This window comes from Agrilus planipennis, unplaced genomic scaffold (genome assembly GCF_000699045.2).
Source record: "Agrilus planipennis isolate EAB-ADULT unplaced genomic scaffold, Apla_2.0 scaffold226, whole genome shotgun sequence".
Lineage (NCBI taxonomy): Eukaryota > Metazoa > Arthropoda > Insecta > Coleoptera > Buprestidae > Agrilus > Agrilus planipennis.
In genome coordinates, this window is record NW_020439017.1 from 431,092 (window position 1) to 454,510 (window position 23,419).

General features: G+C 34.5%; 1 protein-coding gene across 5 annotated transcripts in view; it reads left to right on the forward strand.

Moving 5' to 3' along the window:
* Positions 1-23,419, forward strand: part of LOC108740948 (A-kinase anchor protein 1, mitochondrial) — a 104,303-nt gene that overhangs the window by 15,039 nt on the left and 65,845 nt on the right. For 4 of the 5 annotated variants that reach the window (XM_018475485.2, XM_018475486.2, XM_018475483.2 and 1 more), the window contains exon 2: positions 11,615-11,666. The exons of the other annotated variant lie outside the window; for it this stretch is intronic. The gene's annotated coding sequence lies outside the window, so the exon portion shown is untranslated. The remainder of the gene's footprint in view (positions 1-11,614; positions 11,667-23,419) is intronic. 5 annotated transcript variants of the gene reach the window in all.

Here is a 23,419-nt window from a genome sequence, read left to right on the forward strand (position 1 = left end):
GCGGCGGAAAAGAAAAGGTTAGAAGCGTTCGAAATGTGGTGTTATAGGCGGATGATGAGGATATCGTGGGTAGAAAAAGTTAGAAATGAAGAGGTATTGGAAAGAATAGGAGAACAGAGGACTCTATGGAAGTCAATAAGAAATAGGCGGGATAGGTTGGTAGGACACCTTCTCAGGCATGACGGTCTAGTCAGAGACATATTAGAGGCAGAAACAGGAGTTAGGAGGGGTAGAGGTAGACCTAGGTTAGATTACTATTCGTAAATAGTTAAGGATTTAGGTTGTTCTAATTTTAGGGAAATGCGAAGTGTAGCTCAGGACAGGAAAGAGTGGAGGTACGTGTCCAACTGACACCTTATGATGATGATGATGTTGGTACTCAAGTCTCTCACTTATACCGACAAGTTCGGTCGTGTTGAATGTTCAGTTAATTTTTGACAGCTGCTTTGCTTGACTCGCCGTCAATTTTTGCCTATTCCAAAAAATTAATCAAAGAATCTGTATCATTTAGTGTGAGAAACAAAATTAAGTGTGCGGACGACTTCAGAATACTGACTGTAGCATATGGTGAAGCTACCTTGAACCGAAGCAACGTTTATCGGTGGTACAAAATATTCTCAGAGGGTCGGGAAGTTGTGAACGACGAATGATAATGCCCCTGTTCACACATTGTTGCTTGTGCCTGAATTTTTGGTCAAAAACACACCTATGATTCCGCAGCCACCGTATTCCTCAGATTTGCCCCCCCGTGATTTTTTTATTCACGAAACTGAAGAGGCTCCTGAAAGGACGGCACTACAGAACTATTGAGGAGATAAAGACGGCATCGAAGGAGGAGCTCAACAAGACCACAAAAAATATCTTTTGAAGTGCTTCGAGGATTGGAAAAAAACGTTGGCACAAGTGTATAGTATCTAGTGGGGATTACTTTGAAGGGGACAAAATAGATATCCATGAATAAATAAGTAATTTTTGAAAAAACAAAATTCGCGATACTTTTTGAACATTCTTCGTACCTGCTTTTAATTAGAACAAAGATTTCGCTTAAATTTTATCTGCTACAATATCTGTAAAACGGAAGATTTGCTTTATCATACTACCGCTTATTATTTATCATACATACAGCAGTTGATAATCTGCCAGTTATTAAAAATGCGTCTTGTTTGGTTCCGCCTTCCGCCTATCAATGCGTGTACATGATGTGCAGCTTATGGATTACAGTAGAAATGTCCAACACCATTGGTTGTAACAGTACTCTTACCTGTCTGTTTACATTAATATAAAATTTGCACATAAATAAAAAACGATTATGTAAAAGGAACCTGAGCTGCCGCTTCGTGTTCGTTCTTTCTGCATGATGCCGTTGCTTTATTTACCTTTTGCGATGTCATTATTTTGATCATAAAATGAATGAATGTCCCAAGTAACTGATCAGTAAGCGATTCACACAATGGTTTGAATATAATATACATTACGTAAATTTGTAAACTTGGCGCACATCGCATTTTTCCCTTGCGGTAGAAGAATATCCCACGATTAGTGCAATTTGCGTATTGTAGAGACGCACCGGGTAGCATTTTTGCGGGTAAACGGGTAGTGATTTTACCCGACAGAGTTAATACCGAATATTCGGCAAAACCATTTTGGTTTGTCTTCGTTCTTTTTTTTCTTGACGTGACAGCGTCTTATAATTCGATGGAGCCGGCTGCACGCACGAAAAAATATGACTCATGCGGCGTTACCTCGCTCTGAGGCGTTCCATTTAAGGCTTGAAGTGTAAGCGAGAGCGCGGAACGAGCGACAAAGAGGCACAATCGGCCTCCGCGTTCGGCAGCGTTCGACATCTGTCTCTCTCCTACTTGAGTGAGCGATGCGTCCGCGTGGACAGCTGCTATACAATAATACATTTCCATTTACCTCCTTCTCTATATCCATACAAAATATCTATCAAACAAATAAAATTAAAATTTTCTTTTGAAAAATGAAACCATTCCATCAGTATTTTCTTATGACGTTGTCACGTTCAACTATCGTCAGTAAACCGACTTTACAGATTTTTTTTGGGTAGATTAATATCGAGGAATTGAAATCTTCGAAAGACCCCTCCTGAGGGGAGGTAGTGCCAGATTTTTACCGACTAAAACCTCTCCTCGAGTGGGGAGATAAGCCCTGAGGGTTGCTCATCCAGGGGAAGAAAATGGAAGGTTGGGATTGGGAAGAGGATTGAAATGGGAAAAGGGTTGAATGTGGGAGAGACAATGGGGTATTGGGAAAGTAGGTAGTCCACCTCTGAAGTGATGGGTGAACACTCGCGCTAAAAAGCGAAGAGTCTGCGTTCTGACGGATTTCCCATTAAATAACACCCTCACCAACGTCCCAAACAACATTAAGAGCAGTTCAAAAAGTCGTTTAAACAATAGACCAATAGAATTTCAATTCTTAGTTGAGGGATTTTAAAAGAGAGGGTTGAGTTGAAATCGTTGAAATGCACCTTTAACGTTTATAAACATTAAAGGTCTGCAAGTTGACAAAATAACAGTAATAACTTATTGACAATTAAAACTTAATATGGCAACAAACGACAGAAATTGCGCCAGTTTGTCCATACTTATGTATTCTTGTTTACTAGAAAAAGTAAGCACAAGAACTATATAGAAATAACTTAGTAATAAATAAATAATACAAATTAGGGTCATTTTTTACATTAGTTGACATTGAGACATGAAGTTTAGTCACGTAGGTAGTCCTCACCATGTAAAATCGTGTGGTAGTATTAATTCCATGCGAAAACCAATGTAGCTTGAGATACAGGCCCCTAAAGTTTTCTTAATCGGAGGGAATTCCGGTTGGTGCGGCCCTGACTGCAGCCCTTCTCGCCAAATATGCATTGATGACGTCATTGTTTACTTAGGTAGATTTATGACAGACTCGAGTTTCTTTAATGGCCCTGCTGATATATTGGAATAATGTTAGGAGGATATCTTTTAGGACAAACGATGCTTGGCGGGAACAGCTGACGGAAGGCTGAAGCCAGGGCCGTACCTACCGGAATTTCCTCCGNTTGAAATTGACACATGAAGTTTAGTCAGGTAGGTCGTACTCATCAAGTAGAATCGTGTGGTACTATTAATTCCATGCGGAAACCAATGTATTGGTACGGCCCTGACTGCAGCCCTTCTCGTCAAATATGCATTGATGACGTCATTGTTTAGTTAGGTAGATTTATGACAGATTCGAGTTTCTTTAATGCCCCTGCTGATATATTGGAATAATGTTAGAAGGATATCTTTTAGGACAAACGATACTTGGCGGGAACAGCTGACGGAAGGCTGAAGCCAGGGCCGTACCTACCGGAATTTCCTTCGATTAAGAAAACACAATTCTAATAAATACTACCACACTACTTTACTTGATGAGTACTACCTGTCTGACTAAACTTCATGTCTTAATTCCAATGTAAAAAATTACCCAAATTAGAACAAACGACCTATCCCAATCCGAACTGGGTGATATAAAACTTTCACAAAACATACACTTACATTTTTCTATCCGTGTAGAAATTACGCATTTTTTTGTCAGCATTTTTATTTTTTATGTTGCACAAGGGAAAAAGCATTATTTGGAAGCGGTATGTTTCTTCAGTTACGTCCTTCACTATTAGCTGGTTCGTTAATTGGTTGTAGGTATAAGTGGTTATTTTCAAATTCATTATTTTGTAACTTCTGTTGAAATTTACAAAATAAGTGCGTTATTTTCTGTAAATTTTTTGTTATTCGTATGTGTCGATGTAATTTTGTTGCACGCCCAATTAAGTACTGTAATTCTTAAAATTGAAAATCATCTTAATTACATTTTAACGATCGTTATGGTGTTAATTTATATTTTATCGTGTACTGCTCGTTTGTTTGTACATAAGTGGGCGTAATGTCTCGTTCTTAAATGTGTGAACATAAAAAATTTAAATTCCGCTAAAAACATTCGTGGTCTCAGTCAAGGTCGCCGTGTTGGGTGGAAATGTTCAGCACCTGTTTCGAAAATAGAAGACGCAATAAATTACATTAGGAAATCGGTATGATGTCACCGATGTCAGCAACCTTATGTTTAGTAATTGTGAAAAGTTGGAAGTAGAAGGAAAACGAGTCCCTCCTTTCCTCTCTGTCTCTCTCTTTCTTCGTAGTGAAAGATTGCGTGCTGCTAATAATCCTATTGTTATTGTCTTAATAAGTAATAAAAACTTCTTGTTTAGATGTTTACACGTTTCGTTCGTATTTTATTTAAAACAGTAATATTACTGACAACAGTCTTAGGAGAAGATATATATATATATATGTATAATGGCTTCATTATGATCCTGATCTAATCGTAAGTAACAGAATTCACATTCCCTACATAAACCGCTAAGGCCCCTTACACACGGACGGTCAGTTCTCTCGCCGGCTACTTCACCGGCCGGCAAGCAAACTGAAATTATTTTACACACGGTATCGGCTCGGCGACCGGTCGGATTTTATTGATTTCCGGCCAACACAGCCAATCGAATGGATTATCCGATGTGCAATAAGGTCTGTTTAAATAGTATCGCGAATTATTTATTTATTTATGAATATCTATTTTGTTCCCTTCAAAGTAATCCCTAACAGATATTACACACTTGTGCCAACGTTTTTTCCAATCCCTGAAGCACTTCAAAAAATCATTTTTTGTGATCCTCCTTCGAGTCACAGGGAGGCCAGATTTGGGCAAAACGATGGCTGCGACATTATTAGTGTTGTTTTTGGCCAAAAATTCGCGCACAGGCAACGATGTGTGAACGGTGACGTTATCATAGTGCAAAAGCCAGTTTCTTCCCTTCTACAAATCCGGGCTTTTCTGCAGGTAATATTCCTGCCCAGTTAGGACCGCTCTTGCGATTTAATAAAAATATATTTTAAATCAGATTTACCCTATCGTTAAATAGTTGAGTCTTAATCGTCTTCTGAATAAAAAAAAAACAGAAATCAAAATCAAAAGTTTTATTTATTCGAAAAATATAGCGTTTCAAACAATAGTCTGAGAAGTGTGTTACAAATTACAACTTACAATAAGAGAATAATTGTTTATAAGAATTACTTTATTCATTATATTTCTGTGAAGATTTAACTTCTTTTAAAGTTTCCTTCTTCTCTTTAATAAATATGAAGAACTCTTCACAGGATAGCTGTAGATTAAACTGGATAAGTAATTCTGCTTTCATTAAATTTACGGAGCATTTATTTCTGGCATTCGACCATCTTAAATTCATCTTTGATGTTGGGATTCTTAATATGAAAAACGTTTAAACATGTTCCTGGTATATTTTTTTTGGAAAAGGCGCGCGGCCAGTCCGCACTTGTCTGTGCCACCCACCAGCGTTTCCTCAGCACGCTGCACGCACGTTCGAGTTATCCCCGAAAAACGGGACTAAGTTTGTCCCGCGCGAGACATTTAATTTTGATTTAAAAATCGGGACGCCAAATTCGGAACGTCTAGCAACGCTGGTTATAACCCTTGTGGGTTACTATAGTTAGCAGTTATAGAGGTAGCGAATATTTCGGAAGTTTGTAAGGAACTATAATAATTATTAACAGCCTCTCATTCAAATTGAAACTTGAGTCTTGGAAATCTTGAGAGAGTAGTGTAAGTAAATGATTTTCAACTAGATACTAGTATTTAAACCGTAATACTGATGGAAGGCGAGTATTTAAATATATGTCGTGCATCATGTCCCATTGATTGGTTTTCTGGTGATAATAATTTAACTTAACAGTTATTCGTGGTTTTCAAAATAGGGCTACTAGAGAAAGTTTGCTCTTCGATGGGTAACGGTCTGTGAACGTCTTGGAAGTTTTCCGCCATTTAACACTAATTAAAAACTATTTAATAATAATAACCTTTTTAAAACTAATAGAAATCATGCTTTTAATTATGCTTTTTATGTTCTATTTTTATTTGGAGTATTTACATACAGTACAGTAATTTTTTTCATCACGTCAATTTCCTGATGAAATTGCCACCAAGATGCTTTCTTACTAAGGTTTACTGTAAAATTTTGCAGTTAAGACGAAAAAACAATTTGTATACTTTTCGGAAAGTGTTAACCTCATTGTGGTTAATAAAGCGAGTGTATAGCTCGGCCTCAGTTTTTGAAGGTGCTTACAGTACGGAGTAGAAATGCACAGGATAACCGAGTAGGTACTAGGTACCCGGCAAAACCACTGCGGTTAATGGTTCATGACTTCTTTCTTTCCATTAGATACCACCCTCACCAACGTCCCAAACCACATTAAGTCCCGTTGAAAAAGTGGTTAAAATACTGAAGCAATAAAATTTAATTCTTAGTTGGCGGATTTTTAATGAGATGAAACCGTTGAAACGAACCTACAACGTTGATAAACACTAAAAGTTTGTAAGGTGACGAAATCACAGCAAAAAGTTATCGTTAATCAAAAATTGTTATTACTGTTCGACCATACTGATGTATTCGTGTTCTTGAGAAAAAATAAACACAAGAACTATATCCAAATAACAACTAATTTAGTATAGTAATCAATAAATAATACAAATTAGGACAAACGACATATCCCAATACAATCGTAATCCCAATTTTCATTAGGTATCCTTAACTATTTGCGAACATTAATCTAATCTAGAATGAAAATAAATAAAAGTAAAACAAAAGTACTGGTATGCAAGGCAAGAAAAAGTAGGGAAAGAGCGAATATAAAGAAAGGAGACGAAAAATTAGAAGATGTGGACGATTTTAAGTATCTAGGAAGTCAGATAAGTCAGGACGGAAGGAGTAGCACGGATATAAAGTAGAGGATAGCGCAGCATCGAGTCGCAAAATTCGAAAAAGGTTGTTAAAGATGTGTTTGGGGCACGGCGTTGTATGGGTGCGAAACATGGACAGTGGGCGCAGAGGAAAAGAAAAGGTTAGAAGCGTTCAAAATGTGGTATTACAGACGAATGAAGAGGATACCGTGGATAGAGGAATGAAGAGGTATTAAAAAGAATAGGAGAACAGAGGACTCTATGGAAGTCAATAAAAAATTGGTGAGATAGGTTAGTAGAACACCTTCTCAGGTATGAAGGTCTAGTCAGAGGCATATTAGAGACAGAAACGGAAGTTAGGAGGGGTAGAGATAGACCTAGATTAGATTACTGTTCGCAGATAGTTAGGGATGTGGGTTGTTCAAATTTTAGAGAAATGCGAAGATTAGCTCAGGATAGGAAAGAGTGGAAGTGCGTGTCCAACCAGTCTTACGACCTTATGATGATGATAATCTAATCTAGGTCTACCTCTACCCCTCCTCCTAACTTCCGTTTCTGCTTCTAATATATCTCTGACTAATCCTTCATGCCTGAGAAGGTGTCCTACTAGCTGACAAATCGGAACTAATCGTAGACACAAATAGTATTTTTGATTATTTATTAGTTCACTGAAATTCATGATAACTGGGGCATACTATATATAATAAATGTGTGGGTGCATGTTGTCTGCCTCATTTCTTTGATAAATCATTTGCAATTCTCGTATGCCGCCCTAGTTTTTGAAACAACTGATCTAAAAAAATGCAGTCGAGATCCGTTATTACGTTCACTAATTTTTTCCGTTAGTACCGCTTCGTTGCGTACAAATTACTCGTTTGCTTTACGTTAGAGGTTTATGTTGGCATTGTATCGTTGTAGAGTGTAAGTGGATGATATTGAAGCAAAGCTTTTTTTGTGTTCAACACTAAAAAATATTTGGTAGCTTTCTATCGGGACGGTTGAATCAAAATCGATATTGATTGTTTTCATTTTTGCCTTTCTTTCTTACTTACTTTGATTGTAATAATAAAACGTCTGTGACTGGATAATTGTAATAGTAAACATTAATCGATTTGCAATAGAAATAATTTTCTACATAATCGCTGTATATTTATTCACAAAAGTTACGTTATTACTCGTGTCATCTAAAACTAATTACTAGGATACTAGTTGAACCTGTCCAAACTAGAAATGGGACAGGTATCCGGTTTGGGTATAGTACCCGGCGGATCTCCGGCACTTTTTAGGTTTGCCCGGTTGCCGCATAATAGCGATATGTAATTTTACCAGAAAGAGAAAAACACTAGTAGTAATAATTTAATAAGCACCTGATATTAAGAGGAACAAACTTGTTGAATTTCTCCACGTCGAAGAGTGTATCGTAGAATGGATTAAACAGACCCTAGATAAAAATATTCCCATAGATGGATGTTTGCTTTAAAACTGGGAATACAAAATTTTTCAGCTAGTAATGGTTGGTTGGTTAGAAGGTTTTAAAAGGCGACATGACATATCTTTCAAAAAACTTTTTTTGAGTGTTGTGACGTTGATTTTTGATAAAATTTATAAAATGAAAAGCATATTTAAAACTGTAAAAAGGATACTCAGAAAAAATTAACTGATTTCTTTAAATAAATAAAATAAGTACCTACTTATAGCAAAATGTATATATACTTATGTATTACCTAGTTCTTAACGCTCTAGCACCATGTTTATGTTCGATTTTTATTAACCTCTATAAATGAGAAAACTCTATGAGTGAGAATAATATTCGGGTCCCTTGGATTCTCGCTTACCCAGGTTCGACTGTAATTCAAATTTTATTACTAATGATTCATCCCATTTGTCACTGATGTATGTGAATATTAATCAATTGACGCTATTATAATTACGACGTGTAATTAAAGTGCACATTAATGTAATGATATCATAAAAAACCTATAGGTACTTCGTCATTTTAGTTTTTTAAGAGGTCAACATTTGATTTTAAGACTCGTTGACTTTCGCCAGCTGCTTTCGCCCTACATTGTCATAATATGTAATTAGTAAATGTTAGTTGTTATGCAACTCAAGGTGATATTTCGATAAAATCGCGTGGAATGTGCTCCAGTTAAATGAGTAGGTACGACAAGCTGGAATTTTAGTGTTATTGCCTCTGAGTTTATAGCTCAAATTTGATTATCACCACAGACACATTTCATATATTAAGTAGTAGCTGTGCGCCCGCGGCTTCGTCCGCTTGGAATTCACTTTATGACTATAATAGTCATATTTTAACAATTTGTGAATTAAGACATAACATAGATATATACGTCGTCACGAACCTTTTTACTGGCCTTTTTATGTTCTACAACTTTTCTATAGAAAGCATTCTTAATATACAGGTAAAGCAAAATGTTCTCCTAACATAGAAATCATACATTTCTTTGTGGTTATTTTTGGGGTTTCATTCCTCAAAAGGTAGAAACGAACCCTTACACGATTATTTTGTTGCATCTGTCAAGACCCTTTTTCTCAGGAACATGTTAAAGTGTCAAGTTGAAATTGATATCAAATAGTCATCAGGAGTTAAGTTACAACTCTCCGGCTAGGTGGTTTTGAAAAGATTTAAATTTTAGTTCGAACAAGACTGTTAAGTTGTAACCTCATGATGACGTTTGACGCTAGCGTTGAGCGTCAAATTATGGCTCCACCTAACTGAGATTAGTAGAATCATGTCTGGCGTCAAACGTCAGCGTCAATCTAAAAAAATAACCAGAGAAAAAACCGCAAGTCGATATCTCGATATATACTTACCTTTAACCTAATTTTTATAATAGCACGTGACAATTGTAAACAAAAAACATAACTACAATTAATATTGAACATTGTAGAAAATTAGTAAAATATTACATCAAACATAACTAACTAATCGAAATTTCGATGGGAGGCGATTATGATTATCAATTGTGGATTTATCAGTACCAAAAAATAATTCGTGAAGCTGAAATAAGGAAAAAAATCAGGCGTAAAAGAATTATTAGTGCTTTGTTATGCAATGAATTTGTTATATTGTTTAAAATTNAAAAAAAAAAATGGATTCATCCTTTATTCAAATTACGGCGGGGACATGGTTTTTTCATTGGAATTTTTTCAATATCGATTACTATCGAGTTCGATTATATACATTCTGAATTAACTGTTGATCATTAAAATAAAAAGCTAATTATTGTTTAGCTTTTTACGATTTGAAGTTACAAGATTTTTTCTAGGTGGTAGCATAACCTAAATTGATCACGTGATGTGATTTGACGCTCAAAGCTAGCTTCAAGCGTCAGCATGAGGTTACACCTTTAAAGGTATGTTTGGGGCGCGGTGCTGTATGAGTGCAAAAGATGGAGGGTGGACGCTACGAAAAAAGTTAGAAGCGTTCGAAATGTGTTGTTACCGGCGAATGATGAGGATACTGTGGATGGAGAAGGTTAGAAATGAAGAGGTATTAGAAAGAATAAGAGAACAGAGAACTCTATGGAAGTCAAAAAAATAGGCGAGATAGGTTAAGTAGGACACCTTTTCAAGCATGAAAGTCATAAGTATATTAGAAGCAGAAACGACAGTTAAGAGGAGTAGAGGTAGACTTACGATTAGATTAGATTACTGTTTGCAAATAGTTAAGGATGTGGCTTGTTCTAATTTTGGGGAAATGCGAAGTTTAGCTCAGGATAGAAAGGAGTGAAGGTGCGTGTCCAACCAATCTGAGGACTGACGACCTTATGATGATGATGAAAAGTATTTTATTTATTTATAATTGGAGCACTTGTTTAATTAGATTAGTTAGTTATAATTATTTCTTATTACCTTTAACCGGAGATTCGTAAGGAGCCACGAGATTTTTTGGGTACTTGTTACCGTTTTTACATTTACTCAGGAACTAACTTTGTATTGTTTGACTGGTTAACTTTTTTCCCAAGGAAAAGACCTTACACATGCGTATTATTCAGACTGCTTATTGTCAGATTAAATATAATACGCCTTATCTAAATAATATACAAGAATCAGGAGTTTTATAACAAAGTACTCATGTCGTCTTTTGACTCTTGTCTACAATCCCTTGGAACTGTGACAAATCTTTATGGTTTGGATCTTCTGTCTTTGATTTATGTGTCAAATGACGTTTGTTTTATCACTTTTTTGTGCAATTTTAACAAGAAAAACAACAAAATATTTTTATTCTTCTTTCTTTTCTGCTATTTTCCTCCCCCATAATATTACCATCATCATTTTTAGACCATCTATTTCCTTCTATTTGGGTTTCCCATTTTTTGCTCCATTTCCTATTTTTCCACATATCACAAATGTGTTCGAACGTCTGTGGTTCCAATTTACACAATCCGCATATTTTCGTCTCTTCTTCTTCCCAGTGCCTTGGCGTCCTATTTTCTCTTCCCAATCTAAATCTCACTGTTAAAACTAATTTTCATTTTCGTCTTTCAAATAATTTGGTTTTCCCTCCCTTTCTTTCCATATTTTCTTATATTCCTGTTGCTCATTTTTTCTATTTATTTTCGTTTATCAGTGGTTTTACTTAAATTTTCCAGCTCTTTCCATACACTTCTATCTTTTTCCAGTTTCCGTTTACAAAAGGGAAATCTGTTTTGTATTTTACATTTGAAATAACAAACTAAAAAAGTATTTCCTTTTTGTATTTAAATACTTTTAGAAAACCATTTTGAACATATCTAATTATAATGAATACAATAATCGACTGTTAGGCATTTGATTTCTTAATTTATTTTTATTGTTGCAGATACACCATTTTTTATTGAGTACAGAAGATAGTTTATCCTGTAGACAATCAGGTATGTAGTGCACAGTAGAACTTTTCCAACTGAAATTTTGCTAAAAGATATATCTGATACATCAGGGTCGGTCCATTTAATTTATACAAACTTTTAATAAGTAGGTAGCAGTGTAGGAAATGGTATTGATTAATAATATTTATTAATTGAGAAATAACTACCAAAAAATACAGATTTATATATTTTTTTGCTATCCTATTATTTATTAATAATAAGCAGCTTATGTCTGCACGTTTCTAACCAAGAAATCATAATTTCGTTTAGGTATATCCACAAAAATATAATGTTAGTGAATCTTCAAAATGGAATCAGTAAGTAGGGCAAGTTGGAGCACGACATTGCAGTTATCCTTAAACCTATTTTCCACTTTTTTCATCGTATTATAGAAACTTAATGTTTTGTTTTCTTTTATTCCTGACACTGGAATACATATATGTCGAACGGGATTTATATATATACCTGTACTTACTGGGTGTTGTAAATGTAATGCGACGGTTTGAAAATTTTGCAAACCTTATAATAATATTTTATCGTACTGTAATGTTCGTGGGTTTAACAAAATTAACTTCTAAGACCGATAACGACAAAAACTATTTATTTACATTAATATTGACATATTACTATTCACTACGCTTTTTATTTCACTGCTATCACTCTCAATTTATTTCTGGATTAACTTCTGCAACGGTCAATTTGTTTCTCCTCATCTCGGCGATCGTCTCTTCCTTTAAATACTCTTGTTTACTTTCTAGAACCTTCTGGAAACATCTCGATAATTTACCTATTTCTTTGAACTATTTAACTGCTTTCCCAGAACGTAGGTACGACACACACATTTACAAATACGGCGCACATTAAGAAAGGCGCCCGCGGCTATTCGGCGAATCGATAAGCCGTTCACGCACATGTGTGCCTGATCGCACACAAACATACTCGTGCTCGCTACAGTATGTTTTATAACAAAAAAATTAGATTAGTACCTATCATTCGTAAATCGTAAAAGAAAGCTCTGCTCTTATTTTTGGGGGAAAAGCTGCCTCTTCAGATATACATTTAAATTTTCTAGTGGATACATATAATCACAAAATTCGTTCTCATTCAGGAAATAGTACATGGAAGAGGTACATAATGATCTTTTTGCAATGCGTGGAAAGTAAATATTTGGTAAAAGCTTTTAAATGTATCATCCACATAAAGACTGGTCGCATGACAAATCATTTTTGCACCCTGCCTAGTCATATTACCTGATGCCTTCGACTTTATTTACAATGATTTTTTATTTATAAGATTAAATAAATAATTATATGAATCTATAGATGGCGAAATACATAGCTTAAATTATTAGGTATACTTCGCTAGTCGTTAGTAATACACATGGATTTTCAAAACCTTTGTAACTTAATAAATATATTTTTTAATGTTTCCTTAGTTTCTGTTAAATTTGTGTATATTTATGATTAGAGTGAACCACAAATCCAGTGATGTGCATTCAAAAATTTTATATTCCCGTTTTAGTACCGATTCAAATAATGAATTAAACGGATATAAAAACGTTTTCGATAAGATTTGTTTTCACAATATTATATAACATTTTAATTTCGCGTAACCGACTACGCTCATTGTTCATAATAATAAAAGAAATAATACGTTTCTACAATCACTGCTTTGGTCATGCCCTTTTGCTTCTCTTGAAACGACATTTTGATTTATCATCATCATAAGCGGTAAGTCCTAAGACTAAAACTAGAACATCCCACATCCTTAACTATTTGTGAGCAGTAATCTTATCTACTCCTCTTAACTTCTGTTTCTGCTTCTAATATGTCTCTAACTAGCTCTTCATGCCTGAGAAGATGTCCTACGAACCTAACTCGCATATTTCTTATTGATTTCCATAGAGTTCTCCTATGTTTCTAATACCTCTTTATTTCCAACGTTCTCTATTTCGATATCCTCATTAGTGTTGCAACTAACCTCAGTTTCTGCTTCGGCAATTACGGAAGTTCCGCATACGTTTTCACATCCGCTTCTGCATCTGATTCCGCATTATTATAACGGAAGCTTATCGGAACTGAACAAAATTCTATTTATCATCTTTTTGAAAATCTATATACTGGAGCAATAAAACAAGTCGTAAAAATTTATTACTTTTTTCTGTTGGTTGAACTTGGGCGTTTTCAAAACACAATTGAAATGGAATTGCTTGTTGCAAAGCTGTATGTTGCGCAGGTAACTACGCCAGCTTTCAGCAACCGCTCTGTAACATTGCTAACCGTTTATTTTATGAAATATTACCGTCAATACAGCTTTATAGCCTTCAAAATTTTCCTAATAGTAATATTGTACCTGTACAATTATTTTTATTATAGTTTAGGATCTAAATCTATTTCTTAGTATTTCATATGTTGATAGCTTCCAAATTTTATTCTCTTGTTACTTTGATCTAAAAATTCTAATAATTTCATTTAGAAAATACGAATACAGTTATAGCGTTTATTTTTGTGTAGTGGTGTAAATTTTTAGTTTTTAGTGCAATTTTGAAACCAAAAAGAAATTCTATTTGGGATTATTTTGTTATTATCGATCCAAGTGCTAAATGCAAAATTTTTAAGGAAAAATTCACGAAAAGCGCACACTACTACTACTGCATTAAAGTCACCCAAAATCTTTACACTTCCGCTTCCGCATCCGCTTCCACAAAAAATTTAAAAATATAAATATTTACTTCTGTTTCCGCTTCTGTTTTCATTATGACACTTGCGTTGCATCGCTAGTCTTTGTTACACGGCATCATTATGAGAAGCGTACTTAGGACGCTAAACTAATGAAAACGTGAGTTAATAAGCACCTTACCTTGTACTGGTGATGTGTGTTGCACATAGATATACATATAGAATCACACAAGAAGGCGATTTTGATTGTTCCTTGAAGTAATTTTCTTTCCACAAAAAACAATTTTATAATGTAATTCTCAGCGTAACCTTTTTATCAGTCTTAGAATACTTTTGAGCTATCCAAAAGACGATAAAAAAGAATCGTAGTCAAACTTTCCTGACGCGAACCTCTATTACAGCCAGTTATGTGCCAGTTAGCCAAAATTTCATATTTTGTTTGCCGTCACGCTTTTTTATTTTTGTTTCGAAACATCGCTTTTCCGTATATTCTACAATATATTTACTTCGTTAATGTTGTCTTTTCCTACCACAATCTAATAATTCCAATTTAACCGCTTTTCATATAATACTGAGCGCCGCAGTGAAAATTTATGGTAGTAATAATTCCGCTTAAAAACTCTGACGATTGATTATCGCTGTGGTAGATTTTTCTTAGAAAATTAATAAATAAAAATTCAAATTAAAGAGATAGTTTATAATATATGTCAAGGGAACAAAAAATATTCGATTCAGAAAAGTAAAGACTATGCTTATTTACTGTATGCAGATTAATAAAACGTTAATTTATTTCTGCTGTCTGATCAGAATAGCAACATACGTAACGAACGGTTTTTCTATAATATGTAAATATGATAGATAAAAAAGGTCGATTGTGCGAAACAACAGGAAAAAAGTTGTATCTAAAATATGTTAGGAACGCGATTGACCGGTGCAACTGTCGCCAATAGTAAACGGAACTGGAATTGGTAACGAAACAGCCTTTCAAGGGCGCTCGACTTACTAATTGACTTATTAAAAACTTGTACAGGGTGATAGTTAATATTTATTGTATAAATGAAAAGATGTGTCAATAATCAGAGAAACTAATTCACGCCATAACACAGGTGTACGTAGCATTTAATCTTGGGTCAAATGTTCTTTTTGATGCAGGAATTCGGACTCGAACTATGCACAAATATGTCTGTCTTCCAAACGTAGCCACAGTCACAGAATAAATGTTTGTACGTATTTCTAGACTTGAGCATAATTAACAACCTAACCAGGACGCCTTTCATTCATTTCAATTCACTACTACACATTAATTATAGGCGAAATTGGACTAAAGAAAATGTTTCGGTCTTCATAGTTTCATTTTGGGTTTGAACGTGATGTAACTATATTATTATAACCAGTCCGAAATGTCGTATTTTTTTATTTTAGTAGTGATTTTAGTAGTAAAACATGAAGTTACGATAAAATCATCTTAATAATTATTACAAAATACTGCAGCTGAACATGAATGTTATACTAGCATTAATAATGTTCATCAATCTTGTCCTATCCTGTCGGTTTCACTCAAAACAGGATTCTAAAAAACTACAGCATCTTTTGTACGATAAGCATTCTTTGTATGTATTTACCAGAAATGTGATTTATTTGAATTACTTGCATTTAAATACTTTTTTGAGAAATGCATTTTGTATTTTATTTAAGATACTTTTCCAGACGTATTTCTATTTGTAAAATGCAACATACATTTTTGCCTTTAAAAGTTTTACTAGTATCACCGATCAAACATTGTATAAAATGAAGAAGATGAACTATTGAAGGTATTAGAAGCTTAAAAAGGGGACAAAGAGACATTCCATGAATGCCTTCTAATTCTTTAACTGAAGGGAGTCCAAAAAATTCTCAACTACTTGGAAATGGATAAAATAAAATGTTTAATCGATATTGTTTTCCGGTCATGGTCCGTGAAATTTTGGCACCTGCCAAATCATTACACATCGTACCTTTACGACAAAACAGTTCGCAAAACGAATCGAAATCGAATTGATATACCTCAGCTACGTAAAACTGAAAACTACAAGATATTGTGGTGTGCTAATAAATGCCTATAATCCAAAATTCTTAGAAGATTATTCGAATAACTGCACATATTAGATGCATTCCATTTCTTTCTCTTATCACAATGTGTCAAAACCAGAAACAAAATGGGGTTGTAAATATTTTGATATAAAATGATTGATGTTGTTTTTACATCAATAAAATTATTTGCAACCCTATTTTGTCTCTGATCTTTCTCGGTAAGTAAACTATTTTGGCGTCAGTGTCTTTTTTCCAATTAAAACAGGTGACAAAGGCAAATAAAGAAGCATATAGAAGAATTATTTGTTGCTGAACTGAAATATAAATAACATAAAGATGGAAAAACTATATCTCAATCACTTCAAACAGAAAAATATGAATCATACTTGCTAATGCTAACACTATTAGTCTAGAAAAACTCCAATACTTATTTAAAAAATGAGAAAATGTCTACAAGGTTTTCTTAAAAAATATTTTATACTTAAGCGAATGTAGAAAATTAAATAAATACTACAACAAAGTATTTATTTAAAAAAAGTATTTCGAAAATGCGTATTTTGCATTTAAAATACAAAAGGGAAATCTATATTGTATTTTACATTTGAAATAACAAATCAAAAAAGTATTTGCATTTTAAATACTTTTGAAAAGCCATTTTGCAAATCTGTGGTATTTACCTATATAAGCTTAACATAAATTAGTCATAAACGGCAAATTATTAGCATACATATCAACCTATTATATATATACATATACGTTGCCACAATGACATCTTCAAATTAATATTAATGATTACATAATAGATTATGGAATGTTAAATGACAATTGGACAAAATAAATCACACTGCTGTGTTAAACGAAAGTCTTGAATATGCGTCTGGTATGTATATAAAAAGTCCCGAGCAGTGAAGGATATACGCAAAGCTATTATGTTTGTATATCTTTATTTGTAACTTTCTGCGCATCTTCAACATAGTTATGGTTACTTTAGTTGGTCTGATTTAAAATTTCATTTTCTAGTTCCTATACCTAGGGGCGATCGTAGAATACATTAGCAAATAAGGAGGTAGAGGTTTTGCTTAGCGTGACGAGTTGTGACAAGGGGGAGGGGTATAAGAAAATGTGACGTTTGCAGTTCATCAATTTTATTTTATTTTTTGAAATGAATCTTCTTTACGCATCGTATGGTAAGTTCGTTTCATGCGAGATGCTATGTAACGAAATCATGCAACGCATTTCCCCAGCTGTCTGTCCCTATGTATGCGTAGATCTTTAAAACTACGCAACGGATTTTAATGCGTTTTTTTTTTTAATAGATAGAGTAATTCAACAGGAAGGTTTATATGTATAATACATGCATAATATAGTAGGGAAACACTGATAATTTTAGAGGTTTCTAATGTGATGTCGCAAATAAGCACATTTTTTTGCGCTTACATTGTAAACGCCGTCTGAACTCTACGAGATAGATCAAAATAATATACTCCAGTATTGTACACCTTAAAAAGGTCTACAAAAAAGTCCCGGATGGTATATGTTTATGTCTTAGGGATAACCCACAATAACCATTTTTTATCCTTTACTTTTTACGAGAAATAATGGCTTATTTACGAAGCGATTTTGAGCAATACAGCATTTATCCTTATCCAATTAAGTACTTTTAAATACATTGTGCATTTAATATAGATCAATATGGCCCTTTACAGCGTCATTTAAATGAATATTTTCGAAGATATTACAGACTTAAAACGCAGGGACATAGCGGTTGACAAAAAAGCTCTGATTGTTGTATATAAAGACATTCTATAGTATATTTACTATCAGCATTGCACCCATGTGAAGCACAGTGTACAAATAATACCATTAAACCAACTCCTTAACCCCTATCCCGGTATGTTTGTGTGTTTGAAGAAGTTTCACTTCAGTAGCGTGTTGTATAATTACACGTTGTATTTTTTTTTTAATTTGGCAGTTCTTAAAATTCTTCATTACGATAGAAAGGGCTAACTTTAGTAACGTGATATTTGTTAAGAGAGTAGCTAAAAATGCGACTTAGCGTGTCGAAGGGGAAGGGAGAGATGCAAAAAGGTACAGGTCTGACGAAGGAAGCTGGCGAACGGTCGCGCAGGTACTTGCCCATTTATGACCTATTTGGGTAAGTCACTTGGAACGGATACACAAATAAGCTTTCAGTAGGCGTAAATTATAGTATTAATACAGATAGGACAGTAGCGTACTAAAAAATAATGTAAAAACATGACTTTTGTTTTCACATTCACTCTCCTCATGGGTATCTCTATCACTGTCACCAACATCAACAATTAGTTCTTCTGTTTATCTGTCTATTACTTGCTCACTGATCCCTATTTTTAAATATTTAATCTACGCCCCTGATAGGAATACAGAAAAAAGAAGGATGCAATCTTTATACCTAAAACTGCCTACTTTTGCCACCGCGCATCCACGCCATTTTAAAATTTCCACCAGCTTCCAGCGTCAGGCCTGTAATAACTCTGAGTGGCGTATTTTACAGACGGTCCACTATTAAAATCGACCGGGACTTCTTGTGACCCGTTATTGCCTAGTCCAGACACTGCTGAGTTTAGATGTAATTCGCGCCCGTTTAGAGGTAAAGTGTGATTTGATGTTTTTGAAAATAATACGTCGAATGTGTGTGATCACCCGGTATAAATGTCCATAATATAATGTGTTCGGGCGTATGAAGTTTTCTTCGAAACGAAAGTCCGTCTGGACCTGAAATGTCGGGGTCTCGTATCAAAGTATAAAACCACGTGGTAAACACGACAAAAGCAACTTTCTACATACATACATATAAACGTACACAGCTACATACGTATATGAATGAACAGCCAACACGGAAAGTTGTAATAAATTAATAACTGTACCTATACGAACAAGATAATATTCCCATAAAGTGGACAATGCGCTCGTTCCAACGTGCGCTTGTTCATTGTAAATCAATTCAAATTGCGTTGCATTTTCATTTTATACTTTTCAATTGAAGAGAATGGACACATATATACAGGGTATCCGAGAACAGTGGCGAAACAATGGCGTGCCAGAACGAACGGGTAAAATGCTCGAGCCCCTGGTCCGAGAGGCCGTGAGGACAGATGAAACCTAACATTGCTTACAAAATTTGGTAAAAATTTAGTTTAGGTATTAATTTAATAACATACAGGAATTATACAACTAAATTGTCAAAATTTGAACACATCCACAATAAATAGGCATCGCTGTTTTAGAACGCATCAATTGGACTAAGTTTTGGCCCTATATATCTATTTGTAGGAGCGATTTTTATTATTATTATGGATGATGATATTTTTCACCTATTATGTATATATATATATATACCAATAGCCTCACAGCTATTCCCTTCTACCTGCTTTACATAGCAACCAGTGGGTTTCCCTCGAGAGTTACATCTTGCGAAGTGGCATGCGCAATGAATGTAAAACAACATGTAAGAAAATAAACAAAACCCTCAATTAGAATAATACAATGCGATAGACAGTTTAAGCACTTACGCGACTCGACGCCCCAGTTGGGGCCGCCCTTGCGATATCCCAACGTAGTCCAACTCGGTGATGTAGTTGTGTCCAACGAGGAATCCCTGATGACGATTGTAGACTGCCTTAAACAATAGGTGTTTGCAACACCTAGGCCCCAGCTAAATAACCAGGGATTCTATGCATTGGCCTAATGCATAGATCGCTCCCAATGGTTATCTTTACATTGGCAAGCTATGTGTAGAGACGTATCCCTCTACTGGACGCCCTTGTGCCGATATCACCGCAGCTTTACCGACACTCAGGCCACTGCTGTATACGGCAGGTCAAGGAGTGGACTTCTACTCTCATTAACACGTTACCCACAGGTGCACTGCCACTCCAGGCATATCTAGCTAGATCTGCAGTGGACTACCTCACGCACAGGATTTACAATCCACCTAAAGGCACATCCGACCTGTCGGCCGTTTGCCTTACATTTCTACAGGCCTTACATTTCAACAATAACAACAACACTTATAATACATAATATGTGCACAATAACCAACTCTCAATATTATCAAATATTAACTGCCCTTACGGCATCTTACTCTCTCACCAGAGTAACCACCGCTCTTAAGGCGCTTTCCACATTACACGCCGACTGCCACTTCACCACTGACTAACTTAAAAGCCCTCTTCCAACGGCCCTCTTTGGTTTCATTCTACATATATGTCGTTAATATTTGGTTAGCCCAAATAGTAAATAAATGCTGAATAAATAACATTCCTACATATCCCTACAGTTGTACTATTTAATGACGTTGATCGCGTCTTCGATGTATAGATTAAAAACTGGTGGTGTCAGTTTTCATCCTTGTCTGACTCCCTAATATTTACTTATCTACGTTGCAGCTCCTACTGCCTGTTGCTCTTTATACCAACTAAGGATCACTCTTTTATCTTTGTAACTCATCCCTAGATTTTTAACATTGTCAAAGGCTTTTTCTAAATCTACAAATCCTATGTACGCACTCTTTCCTTTTTCTATCATTTTTTCTATTGTTACCCGTAAAGTTAGAATGACCTTCTGCGTTCCTTTATTTCTTCTAAACCCAAATTGATCTTTCGCTGATAGTTGTTCCGCACATTTAATTTTACATGTCCAAAATTAAAGAAAAAGTTAAATGATCCTGATCAAAGGTCGTAAGTCCCAAAGATGTCGTCTTTTTGACTTATGTCCGTTCAAACATACCAAAATTAAAAATTCTCAGTATAAGTTTTTATACAGAATCCTGGAAGGCAGTTTCAGAATGTTGAAATAGCTCAAGAAACGGCCACAGCTTTCTGTTAAGATTAAATTCAATGGTTTACGCTAAATCCATAATTAGCTCCTTGATTGATCAGGTTGATTTAGAAAAAGATATCTTAACATTTCATTACTATTAATGACATAAACTCAATTTTTCCATCCAAAACTGCAGGGTCCTTTGCATTAGAGCAATTTTTCTTCGTTGACATACAGAACAGGCGAAATTAGAACCCAATATAGTGATATTTTATTATATGCAACCACATCTCTTGACATTGTACAGGAAAATTCGTAAATTTTGGAATTTTATAACTCAACAATAGATAGTTATCGATATATTCGATAATTATCGATAGTTTATTAATATATTGGTGCATATTCATTGTTAATATAACTATTAATATATTGTTAACTATCAATAATTATCGAATATAGCGATAATTATCGATAATTATTCATTCTGAGCTAATTTTTGCATTTTCCTAAAACTAGAACATCCCACATCCTTAACTATTTGTGAACAGTAATCTAATCAAGGTCTACCTCCACCCCTCTTAACTCCTGTTTCTGCTTCCAGCTAGCCCTTCGTGTGTCCTACCAACCTATCTCGTCTATTTCTTATTGACTTCCATAGTGACCTTGTACGACATAACAAGAAATGTGTATTTTATTCCTTACATGTATGTTACATAAATGTACCTGCGACCTACGTGAACACGATTTTAGAATTGATATTAAGATTGCATGTATATGTAGATAAATAATATCAAATTATGTTAATTGTAGCTCTTAAAGAAAATTTTTGAGCGCTAGGTTACTCACAATATGAGACATAAATAGCAATTTTATTCGGAAAGAGATAGTATGCCGTCAACGTCGTCCTCTTCGTCGGAAGAAGCATGTGAAAGGGGTTTCTTCGGTAGGTCATCGACCATCATACTTGACTTGTTCGACGGACTTGCATACTATGTAGGTATATACGAAAATACGTACGTACATGCAAACGTTCTATCCGGTACAGTTACTCACGAAAGTCTGGATTTCTACTGTAAATAATTAATCAAGTCTGCCAAATGTTGCTGTTATATCTTTAATAATAATGCTGAAATTTATTATAACCAAAATTAGTTAACTAATTATATTTAGACGTGTCTGGTTTTAATTAAAAATTGTTAAGCAATCATGGTCTAATTAATATCTAAACTAATAACCAAGTAGCAATCTGACTCTTTATATTAAGAGGAATCGATGTATTGTATACGACTTACTATCCACATCTGAAAAGTATTAACTGAAATTACCCAAATAAGTCAAATTCTTTATTAATATTTTCCAAAGGAAATAATAGTCATAAAGTTCGTAATCTGCAATTTCGACTTTGTATTTTGTCGGCGAAATGAAATTTCGGTAAAATAGCTGTTGATAGAAAATTTGTCTGAAACGGCTTTAGTATTTTAACAATTATATTTATGAATAAAAAAAAATGTGACTGTTAACATTAGGTTAGAATTGGATTAGGTTACGGCAGTCTGAAAGAGAAATTAGCGCTAGCCTAACCTAACATACCTTCATTAAAAATAAAAAAATATTTACAAACATTTGTCAGACTTTTTCATGAACGATTTTCATAATTGATCCATTTCAAGTCAGTTTCACGAAAGTGTTAAGTTTTCAAAAAAGCCCTTGTAAATATGGAAGTTTAGGTACCTGCATATCTAGTTTTTTCATGAATATGCCAATATTTTCTGGATTAATTCGATAAGATGAATTTTTAATTTGTTTTATGCTTAGTAATCGAAATTGAATTGCTAAAAACGATTATAGAAAAGTATACACAAGTAAGTAATAAAGCTATTTACCCAAAGTACAAAAGTTTCATTAAACATTTGAGTAATAATACACAAAGGCATTTGAATATAAAATTTGAAATATATGTATACAGAAGAATAGAAGATTAATATTAAAAAAAAAACGACGTGTAAGCACACAACACTCTACCGAAGTGAAACTTCTTTAAACACACAACCATACCGGGATAGGGGTTAAGGAATTGGTTTAATGGTATTATTTGTACACTATGCTTCGCACGGGTGCGATGCTGATAGTAAATATACTATAGAATGTCTTTATATACAACAATCACAGCTTTTTTGTCATTAGACAATACAAACCGGCCGGTACCGCCGC